We start from the raw sequence: 16628 nt of genomic DNA on the forward strand, positions 1-16628 counted from the left end.
GCAGCCATGAAATTAAAAGACGCTTACTCCTTGGAAGGAAAGTTATGACCAACCTAGATAGCATATTCAAAAGCAGAGACATTACTTTGTTTACCTGTGCCCATATATGAAGATCAGTTACATAAGACATGGGAATCAAGATATTGGATTCTGGGTTATCAAGGGAACACTTGGTTAGGACTGGCCAGTGCAACAATTTCCAACAGCTGACACCTGTTTGGCCGAAGTTGCAAGGCTAACGGGTGGCAGTTATGCAAGGAGCAGCTTCCATAATAAGTTGTAATTGGAGTGTACCATGAGGGGACAAGGGAGGCAGAAGTGGCAATGACCATGAATGAGCTCCAGGCAACAGATCCTCTTTCTGGACAACTAGTCATGCTACTGGGAATGATGACATTGCAGGCTTGTATGTTTGGCTTTTCTTGACTTTTGGCAGTCAGTACAGATGAATATTTGGTGCCACCTTCTGAGACTCCCTGAAATGACATCTCTCCCAACTGTTTTTGTTTGTACTTTTGTCCTTTTGCTTTGTTTGGGGTTATCTAAAATTTACTATATAGGATTATTAGAGAGTCACAGAAGATATTCTCAGAAAGTTTCACAGCTTTCTTCGGTAAGTTTGATTCTAGAGCAGAATAAGAGGGAAGTCCTACAACACAGTTCCCACTTTTCCTATAACAAACCATGTCAAACCATATGGTGAAATACAGTATTACTGTGATTAATAACTTTGAAGCACAATTTGGTTGCAAGTAATTAAGATGTTATACAGTGATGACTGACTTTAGTAAATATATAGCTCCAGCTATTTTGTTGCTTTGTACATGTTTAAAGCTGCCAAGATAAAATTTTTAAAAGTCCATACAAATGTATTCTTAAGGTGCTCTACCCATTAATATTTCTTTTTGTGGACATTTCAAGTGTTTTCAGCCTGAAATTATTCCTAGTTACCTTGTTGGCCATTTTTTAGCAAACAGGCTGCTGCTATTGACAGGCATGGGAGCCAGCCAGGAGAAACTGGGCATAGAGGAGATGCAAATTTCCCCTCAAAATTAGGTGAGGGGAAATTATGCGACTAAGTATAGCAGCTATTTAAATCCAGTCGTAATTCAAGGCCTGTCTCAAGTCCCCCCACCCCCAACCTCCTCCAAGATGCTTTTGTAATTACTTCAGGCCACAATGACCTCCCTGTCCTCTGGGCTGGTATAGCTCACAGTTAATTCAGGTAGTTATGAAATTAAAATGAAGATGTATTTTACAAGTGTATGTGTAAGTTTGGCACATGAAACTATTTTCCTGGAGCGAAGATAAGACATATTTTATGTGGTATTTCTATTTTTTTTTCCAGTCAGTTTTGTTTACCATTTGTTGTGTTCAGTTGCTCAATCGTGTTTGACTCTTTGCAACCCTGTGGACTGCAGCACACCAGACTTCCCTCTCCTTCACTATCTCCCAGAGTTTGCTCAAACTCATGTCCATCGAGTCAGTGATGCCATTCAACCATTTCACTCTCTCTTGTCCCCTTCTTCTCCCGCTCTTAATCTTTCCCAGCATCAGGGTCTTTTCTAGTGGGTTGGCTTTTCGCATCAGGTGGCCAAAGTATTAGAGCTTCAGCTTCAGCATCAGTCCTTCCAAGGAATATTCAGGGTTAATTTCCTTTAGGATTGTTTCCCTTTATTAGGAGATTTAGAGAAGGAAATGGCAACCCACTCCAGTATTCTTGCCTGGAGAATCCCATGGACAGATGAGCCTGGTGGGCTACAGTCCACAGAGTCACAAAGAGTCAGACATGACTGAGTGACTAGTACTTACTTGCTTATACAGTCTATTGGGGAGAATATTGGTTGTAAGTAAATAGGAGTGGAATTAAGAAACTAAAGCATTTATTCAAGGGAAAGGTGAAGGTGTTTTGGTTTATACTTGTGGCTATGAGGATGCGGAGGGGTGGTCAGGTTTGGACCATTTTGCGGAGGTGGAATAGGTAGGTTTTGATAATATAGAGATTAAAGGAAAGAGAGGAATAACAAATGACTCACCGGATCCTGACCTGAGCCTCAGGCTGAATGCATAAGGTGTTCCAAACGATGACTGTGTCATCTTCCACTGTTTTCTCCTGTTTTTTGTTAGTCTTATTTCCCCAGCTAATGTCCTTATGAATAAGTGCCCCACTGTATTCAGTGCCCACAACATCCACAGCAGGAGTTCAATAAAAACTCTATTGATTTATCTTCTTTACTACTTGAACTCGAAAATATTACCCTAGAACAGTTTTCTTCCATGGTAAAAACATTGTAGTGAAACTTTTAGAAACTTTAACATTGCTTTAAATGTATTTATGTTCCCAAGATTACTTAAAGATAACTGCTCCATTTAGATGCCTTTACATTAAATTTAAAATCTGAATTGCTCACTTTAATTACATGTTTAAATTGCACCAAGAATACCTTTCTGGTTATCATGTGACAACTTCTGTTAAGACTGTTGTGAAAGGCAAGATGGTATTTTAAAAGCTTTACAAGTTTTTAGTACTTTGCATGAGAAAATAAATATCTATCCACATTTGTATACTGTGCATTCTTAGAACAATATTTAAATCTTAGTGACTCTATCTTTACCATTTATATGGAGATTCTGTTGATTTTTTTTATCTGTTTTGAATTTTCAGTAGTTTATGCAAGGCCATTCACCCTGTGGATTGCCTAAAATATCAGGCAACTCTATATTTTCCCCTGACATCCAGAATAATCTTTGGTTATCTGTACACTTCATTATTGATGAGTTTTAGCAAAGACAACAAAGCAAATCATAGTTATTAATGCTAATTTACATGTATAAAGTTCTTGCTTGCTTCCTGGAACCATGATAAATAGTTGTATCTTTTATTTCATTTAATCAGTGTAAATACCCAATGAAGTAAGTAAACTAGTGATTCCCATTTTCCTGACAAGCTGAGACTTTAAAGTCAAAGCCTAAAATCAGTTAGCTGTCAATCAAAAGAACTGAAATAAATATAAGGTATATAAATATAAATAATTAATTGTAAGGTATATTGCACATTGACATGAGACAGTAAATCCAGTTGATATTTTGATTATTTTTATAATTTGATTAACTGTAAATGTTTATATTTTCCAACCATTTTGCGATTCTGTGCTTTAACCTGTGTCCTCCTTCATTTGCCATGATTATCAGCTCTTTTTGTTGCATCCTTTTATTCTGTTAGTGTTAGTTGCTCAGTTGTGTCCAACTCTTTGTGACTCCATGGACCCACCAGGCTCCTCTGTCCACAGAGTTCTCCAGGCAAGAATATTGCAGTGGGTAGCCATTCCCTTCTCCAGGGGATCTTTCCCACTCAGGGATCGAACCCAGCTCTCCTGCAGTGCAGGCAGATTCTTTACCATCTGAGCCACCAGGGAAGCCCTCCTTTTATTCTACCTTTTTTTCATTATCATCTTTTCTCCCTCACCCAGATTTGGTGTTTTATTCCATAGATATTGAACACTCTGCCCAGAGAAGCATTCTTTGTACTTCATGACACTTGCTGTCATTGCTGTCACCATGCTCTCTCCTGGATTCACAATCCTGAACTCTAATTATATTTCTAAGATTTCTTAACTTGCTTTTCAGTGTCTCCTAGTGGAACACTTCTGTGTGGATTCTGAGGTCTTACTAGAGGCTTTCTGAGTTTCTTTTCATTGCTAACTGGATGCTATGGCATTCCTATTACAGTAGGTTGATGTTTCTTTATCCTGTTCTTTCAATAATTTTCTAGTACTATGAAGAAAGAGGTGGAAAAATCAATAGAATTAGAATTGAAGAGAGCCTGTGACAAGATGAAAATTGGACAGAAACAAATTAAATGCTTTTTTTTTCCATTCTAAATTGAAGATTGGATTAGCTGTCTCTTGCCTCTCTCAGAAAATAAAAGATGGGGAATATCTCTCATGTGTAATGTCCTTACTTTGGTTGTCTTCCATGGAATACTTAATTCCATTCTGAACAAACTATCCTCTCAAAATCATGCCCTCTTATATGTTCATAACAGGGACCAAGTTGTCCATAATAACATTTCCCATTGCCTTTTTTCCCATGAAGATTATACCTTTTGCTACTTCTTTTGATATGAATGGGGTAGGAAATGGCAACCCACTCCACTATTCTTGCCTGGAGAGTCCCACGGACAGAGGACCTGGGCGGACTATAGTCCACAGGGTTGCAAAGAGTTGGACATGACCAAGCACCTGAGCAATTGATATGAAAGTAAGGAGGGAAGTCATTCATATTTGAAAACCCCACTTATGAAAGCCTGCTAAATTATTCTTTATGAAATCTGGGTTCTTGATTAACAACCTCTGTGTCTCCTTTAATGCCCCCCAAATACCTAGATCCTGATCATTTTACTCTCACTGACATTTGCTCTACTTCTGCAATATAGAGTTACAGAGTCTTGCTCTGCAATCAGTTGTTAAGCCATCCCTGTGGACACTCAAGATTCTTTTCAGTACCTCACCCTAACTATTTTATCATTTTATCTAAATTTTCATTATCTCAATCATTGAAAACAGTCTTCTTCTAAAGCTAGATCCTCTCAACATACCTTTATTTAATATCTAGTTCTTGACTGCTTCTGTGAGAATGCCTTCATTTCCCAAGTCTATCTGATTGTCTATTCAAGGGAAAGGGGCATTTTGGACTAGGACTGTGGCTGCAGAAATGATGACATGTGGCCAGATTGGCACTATCATACCAAGCATTATTGATAAGTTCTAGCAGAATTTGATGTTTATTTCTTGACATTATCCTGGAAAGTTGCTTTAGCATCTCATGTGAAACCTTAAATGAAATATCTTTTTACTGGTGAAGAGGAGGGTATGCGAGATCACAGTATTCTAGTAATGGAAACATTTACTTAATATTTACTGCATATATCTTTTAATTAATGAGTTATTAAAGGCTGGGTCCTCTGCTCCATATAACCAGTGCTAATGGGCATAAAGTAGAAATGTCTCCCAGAGTTTACTAATAACTTAGAAGAAAAACAATCAATTTATTACAAAGAAGTATGATGAGTGATTTGGGAAATTATAGAAGTCTATGAAACTGTAGTAGGAACATTCCATCTAGTTAAGAAGGCAATGGCATTTCATTTGAGGTCCAAAGAACAATGTGTTAACTCTATCCTAGTGTTAAAGAGATAATGTTGAAAAGCATGTTGGCCCTGGCTTCAAAGAGCTTACTGTACAGGGGCCTATATGCCTTCTGAGAGATCTTACTAAGAAATAGTTCAAATAAACTAGGAAACATTTTTATACCAATAAATGTATAGCTATTTGCACCTAAAGGAAATGAGTTCTGAATATTCATTGGAAAGACTGATGCTGAAGCTGAAACTCCAATACTTTGGCTACTTGATGAGAAGAACTGACTCCTTGGAAAAGACTCTGATGCTGGGAAAGATTGAAGGCAGGAGGAGAAGGGGATGACAAGAGGATGAGATGGTTGGATGGCATCACTGACTCTGTGGACATGAGTCTGAGTAAGCTCTGGGAGTTGGTGATGGACAGGGAAGCCTGGCGTGCTGCAGTCTATGGGGTCGCAGAGTTGGACATGACTGAGTGACTGAACTGAACTGAGCTGAAACTACATGCAAATGTGATTAGAACTCTTTTCAAAAAATTCTAATGATACCATTAGATACCATCTAAATGATACCATTTAGAGTAGTGTTTAGAATTCTTCCCTCTAACCATTCTATATCATGCCTATATTTGGGGGAAAGATTTCATTTGTTTGAAAACATATTCAAAAATCTTCATATTGAATTTAAGATTCAAAGCTATAGGTTTACTCTTATGTAAGCTTGTACTTTATATACCTGACTCCATTTAAAATGTTTGTAATATTATCCCTTTATTTTAAATAACAATGAGTAATCTTTACTTTTCCTCTTTTTTATCGTGCATATCAGTTGCCACCAGCTATTGTCTTGCTGGCAGTGTCTTTTATTGATAAATATTTTTACTGCCTTTATCTGCACTACCTTGCTGATGGTTTAAACCAGAAGAATCAGAGCCTAAATAGCAAATAAGATCAAAGTAGAGAGTATTTATATTGTTCCAGTTTTAGGCAGCCAGCAAATCTTTGTCCAGTGGACCAAAATAAATATGATAGCACCTGTTTAATAAATTCATTGAAAGCACATAGGTTTTGAAAACTCTTGGTTCTATCTAGAGCAACTTGTTCAGAGGCTTGTGTGATACAGTCATCTTCTACCATGTTTATCCTTTGTATCAGTAATCTTTCTCACTCACATCTATTGAATATACAGAGTTAGTGTTTATTTTTGCTAAGTGAGGTAGGCTAGGATTAGCTACACTTTACAACAAAAAGAGGTAAGAAGTTAAATGACTTTGCCAAGGTCACACAGTGAGTACGCAACAGATCTAAGATGAAAACGACGGGCAATGAGCCATGGTGCCTCCCTTCCTGGGAAGTCATTTATCAGGCACTTATCCCAAATCAAGATTAATTGGGTCAGATGATAGTTCTTCCTCCACCAAAACACATTCAACTAATATAGCTGCGATCTTTTATTTGTGTGTTGCCATTCTAAATGGAGTGTGTAATGAAGAAAAAAAAAAGTAAAAGAAAACAGTTGTTTTGTACTAATTACATTGAAGATATATCCTTTCACCATCACAGCATCTGTGATGCTGTGAGGTACGGCATTTATAGTGAATTTTCTCACATATTATGTCCAGATAAAAGCTAAAAAGAATAAATCCATGGCTCTTCAGTGCTCTAATCTCTTCCTTGTTGTTTTTAGAACTCAGGCTGCATTGAGTATGTTTCCATAAGCATTATGTTTTTCTTTGGAGTCACATTGTTCCTATTTAAACAGCCGTCCTCAGTTCTGCTGTCATAGCGGTCATAATTATACTTTAGCTGAAAACTGTTGCTGAATTTTTATTTATGACTTGGCAAAGGAGAACAACTTCAGCTACACAGAGGTCAGTTTTTCAGAACTGGAATCAATTAAATTATTTACTAAGTGCACCGGTGTCAGAAATATTATCCTGTAGTATATTTATAAATTTAAAGGGGAAAAACTCAATCCCCAAATCCATGTGCATTAAATGGTTAGCAGTGCTTTCTGCAACTTAATTTGAAATGGATTTTTAAACAGTAAAATTTTTTCTAACAATGTCATGGAGGAGACAATTGTTAAGTTCCTGTTTATGCTTAGGATTTAAATATCAACATTTGGTCTTCTATTTAGTTTGTGACATTTAAAAAAAATAACTTCCAGCTAGACATAATTTGGGAAAAAGTATTATTTTTAGAAGGATAGGGTAGTATGATGGATAAAGGCCTCCATAGATCCACTAGCTAAAATCAATTTGGACATTTGAAGTAACAAAGCATCAGTCTCTTTAATTATCTGCTCCCAGAGCAGGACAAAGGTTTATTGTATTCATATCAATTCTCTTACTTCCATCGCCCACTTTTTTTTTTTAAGACCTTGGTCTCTTTTTATCAACACTTAAAAATAAATGAAGTGTAATTCACCCACTTTTGAAGTTACTAGCTGTGAGATTTGTTGACTTATTTGAAATCCCTTATGGGAATGGTGGGGAAGTACGGTGACTCTGTTAAAACTTTGCAGGATTTCCAAAGGTGTTGGAAAAGAGAACCTCAAGATAGTTAGCTGAGCCCTGAGATCTGTTTTGCTTTCTCATAGTAGATATTTACACTTAGGAAAATATGACTTCAGATAAGGAGAAGAGAATATTAGAAATTGTTGCTGTTGTTCAGTCACTAACTTGTGTCCAACTCCTTGCAACCCCATGAAATACAGCATGCCAGGCTTCCCTGTTCTATCTCCTGTGTTTGCTCAGATTCATGTCCCTTGAGTGAGTGATACCATCCAACCATCTCATCCTCTGCCACCCTTCTTCTCTTGCCCTCAGTCTTTCCCAACACCAGGGTCTTTTCCAGTGAGTCAGTTCTTTGCATCAGGTGGCCAAAGTATTGGAGCTTCAGCACCAGTCCTTCCAATGAATATTCAGGACTGATTTCCTTTAGGATTGACTGGTTTGATCTCCTTCCTGTCCCTGGGACTCTCAAGAGTCTTCTCTAGAACCACAGTTCAAAACCATCAATTCTTTGCTGCTCGGCCTTCCTTATGGTCCAACTGTCACATCCATACATGACTACTGGGAAAACCATAGCTTTGACTATATGTGCCTATAGTAGGCACATTTCATTATTTTGTGTTGTTATTGTTTAGTCACTAAGGCATGTGCGTGCATGCTAAGTCACTTCGGTCGTGTCCAACTCTCTGCAGTCCTATTGACTGTAGCTGGCCAGGCTCCTCTGTCCATGGAATTCTCCAGGCAAGGTGGTTTGCCATGTCCTCTAGCACTAAGGTACGTTTCATACTTATTTGAATTAGGCACATATTTTGTGCCAGGCACTGTGCTAAATGTTAAGAAGACAGAAATAACTAATCATAGCTCTTACCTTCACTGAGCTTACAAGTTAATAAAACAATTAGGCATGTAAGGAAATAATTAGAATAAGTAAGTATTAGTCACTCAGTTGTGTCTGACTCTTTGCGACCCCATAGACTGTAGCCCGCCAGCCTCTTCTGTCCATGGAATTCTCCAGGCAAGAATACTGGAGTAGGTAGCCATGCCCTTCTCCAGAAGATCTTCCTGACCTTGGAATTGAACCCAGGTCTTCTGCAATGCAGGCAGATTCTTTACTATCTGAGTCACCAGGTAAGCCCAGGAGAGTCTAATTGGGACAATGCATAACCAAGGAATATCAAGTAGGAAGTTTGGGGAAAAAAAGAAAAAAGTAAAGGTTTTACTAAAGAGGTAATGGCTTAATAGTTTTCAAAAAAAAATTTTTAATAACAGAATTTGTAGATAAGCAGGGATTGTGGACATTGTGTGCAACACTATTTTGAAAAATATGAAAGAGCATGACACGTTGTAGGTAGGGACTTCAACAGAGTCAGAACATGTCGTGAGAGCTCGGAGCCAATACGGGGAGAAGAGGTAGAAAATATAAAAAGAGAGATTGCTAAGAGCCCTGCATGCTCTGCTAAAGAATCTCAGTTGTTGAAGATTTTTAAGCACAAAATTGCCATGATTAGATTGCACTTTGATAAAATAACTGTCAGCAAGGTTATCAATGGGTAGAAGGAGTAATATGAGGCGTTAGAAGTTAGGACATACAGAGACTGCTATATTTAAAATGGATAACCTTCAAGGACCTACTGTATAGCTCAGGAAACTCTGCTTAATATAATCTGGCAGCCTGGGTGGACGTAGTTTGGGGAGAATGGATACATGTATGTGTGTGGTGAGTCCCTTTGCTGTTCACTGGAAACTATCATAGCATTTTTAATTGGCTATACTCCAATCCAAAATAAAAAGTTTAATGAAAAAGAAAATTTAATAAAGTTTAATTTAAAAAAAAGAGTTTAAAAAGTTTAACAATAAAGAAAGAATCTAGCGAAGAGTCTATAAAGGAAACCATGGAGATGTCCAGGCAGAAAGTGCAGAGGTCAGTAGAAACAGTAAAAAAAAAAAAAAGGTACTTGATTCAAAATAAAATTGTTAGTGTTTATTTAGATGGATAGTATAGTATGGGTGGCTGTGAATAAGGAGGGAGTGGGAGGAGGCCTAGATTTGGGGCAAAAGATATGACTTTTCAAAAATTTTTATATTCATTAAATTCTTTATTATATGTGATAAACATTTTGAGTGAAAACCAAGGGCCAATATATGTCATATTAAGACCTAGAGAAAGAGTTGCTATTTGGGGGTGGAGAAGTGTCTAGAGCTGGGCAGAAGGGCTTTGCTGGGAGAAAAACTGCTCCTTAGGGATATCATCACCTAACTTCAATAAGCAAGACCCAAGACTGGGCATTTTGATAGTTAAAGCATTTCTTTAGAATAATTTGGAAAAGATACATGTGTTTTGAGATGTATGAGATGGTGGGATGGCATCACTGACTCGATGTACATGAGTCTGAGTAAGTTTCGGGAGTTGGTGATGGACAGGGAAGCCTGGCATGCTGCAGTCCATGGGGTCACAAAGAGCTGGACGCGGCTGAGTAACTGAACTGAACAGAACATGTTATTTATCAGTTCCATGAATTGCTAGGTCCATGACTTTTCCTTGGTAGCTCAGCTGGTAAAGAATCCCCCTGAAATGCAGGAGACCCCAGTTCAGTGCCTGGGTCAGGAAGATCTGCTGGAGAAGGGTTAGTCTACCCACTCCAGTATTCTTGGGCATCCCTTTGGTTCAGCTGGTGAAGAATGTGCCTGCAATGTGGGAGACCTGGGTTCAGTCCCTGGGCTGGAAGATCCCCTGGAGAAGGGAAAGGCTACACACTCCAGTATTCTGGCCTGGATAATTCCCTGGATGTCTATGGGGTTGCAAAGAGTTGGACACAACTGAGCAACTTTCATTTCACTTCACATGACGTTGTCTGAGTTTCTTGGACTGTCTCTGAGACAATTTTATTATCCTTAAAATGAGAGAATACTACCTGCCTCACAGAATTATTTCAAGAATTAAATGAAATAATGTAGATACAATGTTCTCCTTAGCACATAATAAGCACTTTGTACATGGTAGCTATTTATCAAATTCCTATTGAAAGTAGGACATCTGTCAGTTAAATTGAGGAACTTTTTTATAACTCAATTCCACAGTCTTATATATCTTGTTTCTCTCCTTTATTCATTCAGCAAGTAGTTTTTGAGCATTTGTCCTGTATCAAAAACATTTGGGGCTATAGGATTGCTGGTTATGGTCCAACAGTAAATGAAGACAATGTAATATGATCTCATAGTTTATAAATATATGGGCATAATATTTCATTAATGTGTGTTCTGCTAATGTTTTTTTCAAATAATTTAACATGGGAGTAATTCTGAAAACTATTGTATAAATGTGAAACCTGGTTTGAGTTACCCCAAAAGTAACTAGTTTGAATTACCATCAGCAGTGCCAGAATTATATTGTAAAACTTACAGAGGATATAGCCACGTAAATAAACTTGTGTAGTGATGACTCATAATAAATGCAAACATTGCAGCCCCTAGTCTGTACCTAATACAGTTGCTATCAGTACAGATATAATGATCAATAGTAGCCAACAAGAGAGACTTTTTTTTTTTTGATAAAGCATCTGCCAGTTGGTAGTCCTATGTTACTTTTAACTTTGCTAGGCAAAATGCCGTTTGGGGTTTGGATTTTTTTTTAAGAAGTGGGGAGAGAACTTTCAGGATTTTTTTTCCTACCAAACTCCATTCATGTCAGAGAAAGAGGAAACTGTTTGCCTGGAGAAACCAGAAGCCAAATTTGCAAATGAAATCAAAATACTAATAAATTCTTGCAATATGTACTTAAACGGTTTCATTTTCATAACCTATTTAACAAATAGGTGTTTCCCTTGATGCAAAAATACATTAATCTTTTTTTCTCTCCACACCTCTACAAATTGCTTTTCTGTAATATACTGCACCATAGGATACTTACCCAGAGAGCTGATGCAAAGCCTCATTTGGAGAAACAGAAGCAGTGTCAATTTATTCAGCAAGAGAATGAATAGAACATTCTAAGTTGATATGGGATCTGACACTTCAAATCTAAAATAAATTATTTGGAAGGTGCACTATCTTTTTTCCCTGACCTTGGGTATTCACAGTATTTGTGACCTTGAATGCAAATGAAGTCTAATACTAAGAATGTTCTTCATCAGCTTGAATAAGCAGTTTTTTAATGTATGTTTCTGTGATCATCAGTTTATTTTCCAAAGTGTAAGTTCTATCTTCCTAAATCAATTTACCCAGCAGCATGTTGCAAATGTGACTCACTTCATCTGTGCCCATACTTAGCATTATGTTGCTACAACAAGACCACCTGACAGGTTTTTGAGCCTAGGAAGTTGTCCGTTTCAATTAACAGGACACCAGGACATTTCCCTGTCAGGATAATGAAAGTATGCACTAATTGGCCTCCTCTCTGAAAAAGAAGAAAATAAGATGTATTGCTAAAATGAAGTCAACTTCCTTGTTTTTCTGGAACATAAAATTTTAGCAGAAAATAAATATAAATAATGGAAAATTACATATAAAATATACAATACATTATATGTTAAATAAGTTATATATATTGCATATGTGTGTGTATATTTTATTCCACATACATGCCAGGCATCCTTTCCTAATTCTTCCACTTCTGTTAAAAAAATAGATGGATTATGAACACATTCATCAATTCAAATTTCTGATATGACCTACTGTTACCTGTCCATAGCAATAGGTCTGTGTTTCCTGTGCTTTGGAGAGGATTCACGTTGAGGAAAATGCGTCACTCTGATGTTTAAGTCTGATTTACTTTATGAGCCCTTTGAAGAAACCTGCGGTGTTTAATTCCTCCAAGGCTGGTGCTAAGCAAGGCGACCTAATGGGTGGCAGTGTACACAGTGTGACGAGGATGCCAGATGGTTCCATGAAGAACTGATGCTGTTTTGCAATGATACTTTAATGAGATCAGAAACTCTGACATTGTCTCATCCTCAGTCAACACTGGTGGATACTGCACTTTTAATATAATTGCACATGTAAACCTTAGTCTTTCCAGTCCAATTCAATTTCTCTGTTCTATTCTTGATAGATCTCTTTTTGTTAATACTTTTTGTAAGCCTGCAGCAGAAAGGAAAAAAAAAAAAAGGGAAAACAAACAGAAGCAAAGCGCCTTTCAACTATAAAAACAACCCTGGAAATATATGCAGGCACTCCTTAGGTATACTATTTTGTATGGTTAAGCTTCACAAACTTTTCATCTCTGCAGCAGGCTGCACATTTAGCTGGGAGACAACTGAGTTATAAAATTGGTTTTGGGCTATTGAGAAAAGAAATGGAGCTAAAGGATAGAAATTCTATCATGAGCCCATAAAATAGGAACTTTTTCTTCTTCTGGTGAATGTCTCTCACTAACACTGGCTTATTTTCCTTTGTATGGAGAATGGTCGTTATCAAGGTGCCTTGTACATTTTCTCCATGTACTCCACAGTGGCCCTCAGTTAAAGCTGTGCACGCAACAACAAATATATGTGCAGTGATGAGATGAGCCTGATATTCTACAAACACCTCTTTTCTTTAAAACACTCAATCATTATTTTACAGAAAAAGAATAATAGCATTATACAATTCGGAAGCTAAAAAGATGCACCTAAACCTTCAAAAAATCATTTTAAAGATAAAAACTACTGTCCAAAGAGGTCGATTTGCTCCAAATTGGAAAGTTACCTTGTGATGGGAGAATAGAGAGAATGCTATCACCTGTCCCCTAGAAAAGCATACTTTATTCTTCAGTGTGCTTAACAACTTGAAAATAGGATGAGTGATTTGGAAAATGTATAGTTCCCAAACCTAGACTTTTTAAGGAAATGATTAATCATAATTCATCTTTCAAAGAGTTGAATTTGGTCTAGGTAGCAAACTTATTCCTTAATATTTTTATTGTTTTGCCAAATAAGTGCATTTCTTATATTTTAATGTCCCTTTTTTTTCAAAGCATCTCAAAATCTACCATTTTGTTTTCTCATCATAGCGCTCTAATAAAGTAGGTATTCGTATTTATTTTGTGTCCTCCTCCACCCCCACTGAGGACACTGAAAAGGAAAAAGCTAAAATATAACCCTACCAAGCTCACAAACCAACGTATACAGACAATGACAATATGTCTATGAGTGTCAATGAATTTGTAGAAGGATATATCAGAGGGGAAACTTACACCAAATATTGACTGATTCATCTAAACAAGTAAGTGAAGTGAAATGAAGTCACTGCAGTCGTGTCCAACTCTTTGCAACCCTATGGACTGTAGCCTGCCAGGCTCCTCCGTTCATGGGATTTTCCAGACAAGAATGCTGGAGTGGGCTGCCATTTCCTCCTCCAGGGGAAGCTCTATATATGTTATTTCATTTAACTCCCTATGAAGAAGCATTATCTCAGTTTACCAATGATATACTGAGACAGGGTAAATAATTCAACTGAGGCCTTAGAACTGTGTCGAGGCACAAACTAAGATTCAAAATCAGGATTCTTACCACAAAAATAATGTCTTTTAGGCTAGGGATTCTCAAAGTACAGTCTGAGGACCCTTGCAGGCCAAAGACCTAGTCTACAAAATCATAGACTATTTTTATACGTTTTGGTCAAAATTATTTTAACCAAAACTATTTTTATACCTTTTCAATCTCATGGCCTAATAATATTTTCCAGAGGTTATGTGATGTATAGCAACACAATAAATTGACAAAGCAGCAGACGTGAGACTTTATAGCTACCTTCTATTAAAAAAGAAATCTAAAAAGATTTGCAAACATGTGAGACAATGGCCACCTCGTGAGAAGACTTGACTCATTGGAAAAGACCCTGATGCTAGGAGGGACTGGGGGCAGGAGGAGAAGGGGACAACAGAGGATGAGATGGCTGGATGGCATCACTGACTCGATGGACATGAGTCTGAGTGAACTCCGGGAGCTGGTGATGGACAGGGAGGCCTGGCGTGCTGCAGCTCATGCGGTCGCAAAGAGTCGGACACGACTGAGCAACTGAACTGAACTGAACTGAAGACAATGGCAGTGTTTTCACTAATTTTTTTTGTTTTGGAATATAGTTATTTTTTAAAGCATGTTAAATATATTAACATGTTATATATTATTTTGCTGGTTTTTAAAATGAATAAAATTTTACATTTCTAACTTTTAATTTTTAATAAGTTATATATATGCAGATGTAACACATACACAAGTGCTCTCATGGAATCCTCAATAAATTTTTAGTACAGGAGTTCTGAGACCAAAAGCATTTGAGGGCCTCTATATTAGATGAAGCCTCCTCCCTGAACAAAACAGAACCTGTCTTTCAAAAGACAAGAAAACCTATGTGTACATCAGTTTTAGGGCTAGAAATGATCTCTAGGTAAAACCTTGCTGCCATGCTGTTCTTTCACTTATCTTGTCCTAGAAGGAAATCAGTAACTATTGTTCTTTTCTTAGAGGTCTTTTATGAATTGTCTTTATAATCAGGTATTTAAAATCAAACTCTTTTACTTACTTTCAGCAAAGCTCTCAAAGGTCAAGAAGGAAATAGGAGATGATAAAATCTGCACATCCCAAAGTGAAGGGTGGTAATCGACATAAACTTTCAAAGACAATTTTTAAAATTAGTTTGGCAATACCTTTTTTTGTTGCTGTTCAGTCGCTAAGTTATGTCTGACTCTGCAACCCCATCAACTGCAGGACGGCAGGCTTCCCTGTCTTTCACCATCTCCCAGAGTTTGCTCAAACTCATGTCCTCTCTTACCGGGATAAAATAAAAGGGTCAAAGTAGGAGAAGCCAGGTTGGTGAAAACTGAACAGTTTCTTTAACTATATTTGTTGGTATGTTCTGAATCTTTGTAGGGGTAGGAAAAACATAGCTTCCCTCTTGCAGGAAACCTGGAGAAAAGGGGCTTTAGAGAGGCCACTTGAAGATTCTCACATGATGGAGTCTCTGTGGCCTCACACTTGATACCTGGCCCATGGTAGGAAAAGCCAGAATGTAGGCTATTGTGAGTGGCTCAGGTTTCAGATAGAGGAGCATGAAGAGGCTTCATTGAGAGCAGTCTAGACTCAAGGAAGTTGACAGGGCCAAGTATGGTGAGCATTTCCTCAGGGCCAAGTATTGAAGAAACAGCCTGGAGTTGTTGTTTTTAGAAACCTTTAAATGTTTTGTTATTATATATTGTATAATTCATAGTAATACATTTCATTTCAGTTCAGTTGCTCAGTCGTATCTTACTCTTTGCAACCCCATGAATTGCAGCACGCCAGGCCTCCCTGTCCATCACCAGCTCAGAGTTCACCCAGACTCATGTCCATCGAATCGGTGATGCCATCCAGCCATCTCATCCTCAGTCATCCCATTCTCCTCCTGCCCCCAATCCCTCCCAGCGTCAGGGTCTTTTCCAATGAGTCAACTTTTCACATGAGGTGGCAAAAGTATTAGAGTTTCAGCCTCAGCATCAGTCCTTCCAATGAACACCCAGGACTGTCTCCTTTAGGATGGACTGGTTGGATCTCCTTGCAGTTCAAGGGACTCTCAAGAGTCTTCTCCAACACCACAGTTCAAAAGCATCAAAACTTTGGCACTCAGCTTTCTTCACAGTCCAACTCTCACATCCATACATGACCACTGGAAAAACCATAGCCTTGACTAGACGGACCTTTGTTGGCAAAGTAATGTCTCTGCCTTTTAATATGCTATCTAGGTTGGTCATAACTTTCCTTTCAAGGAGTAAGCATCTTTTAATTTCATGACTGCAATCACTATCTGCAGTGATTTTGGAGCCCCCTAAAATAAAGTCTGACACTCTTTCCACTGTTTCCCCATCTATTTCCCATGAAGTGATGGGACCAAATGCCATGATCTTAGTTTTCTGAATGTTAAGCTTTAAGCCAACTTTTTCACTCTCCTCTTTCACTTTCATCAAGAAGCTTTTTAGTTCCTCTTCACTTTCTGCCATAAGGATGGTGTCATCTGCATATCTGA

This window comes from Bison bison, unplaced genomic scaffold (assembly GCF_000754665.1).
Source record: "Bison bison bison isolate TAMUID 2011002044 unplaced genomic scaffold, Bison_UMD1.0 scf7180017863350, whole genome shotgun sequence".
Lineage (NCBI taxonomy): Eukaryota > Metazoa > Chordata > Mammalia > Artiodactyla > Bovidae > Bison > Bison bison.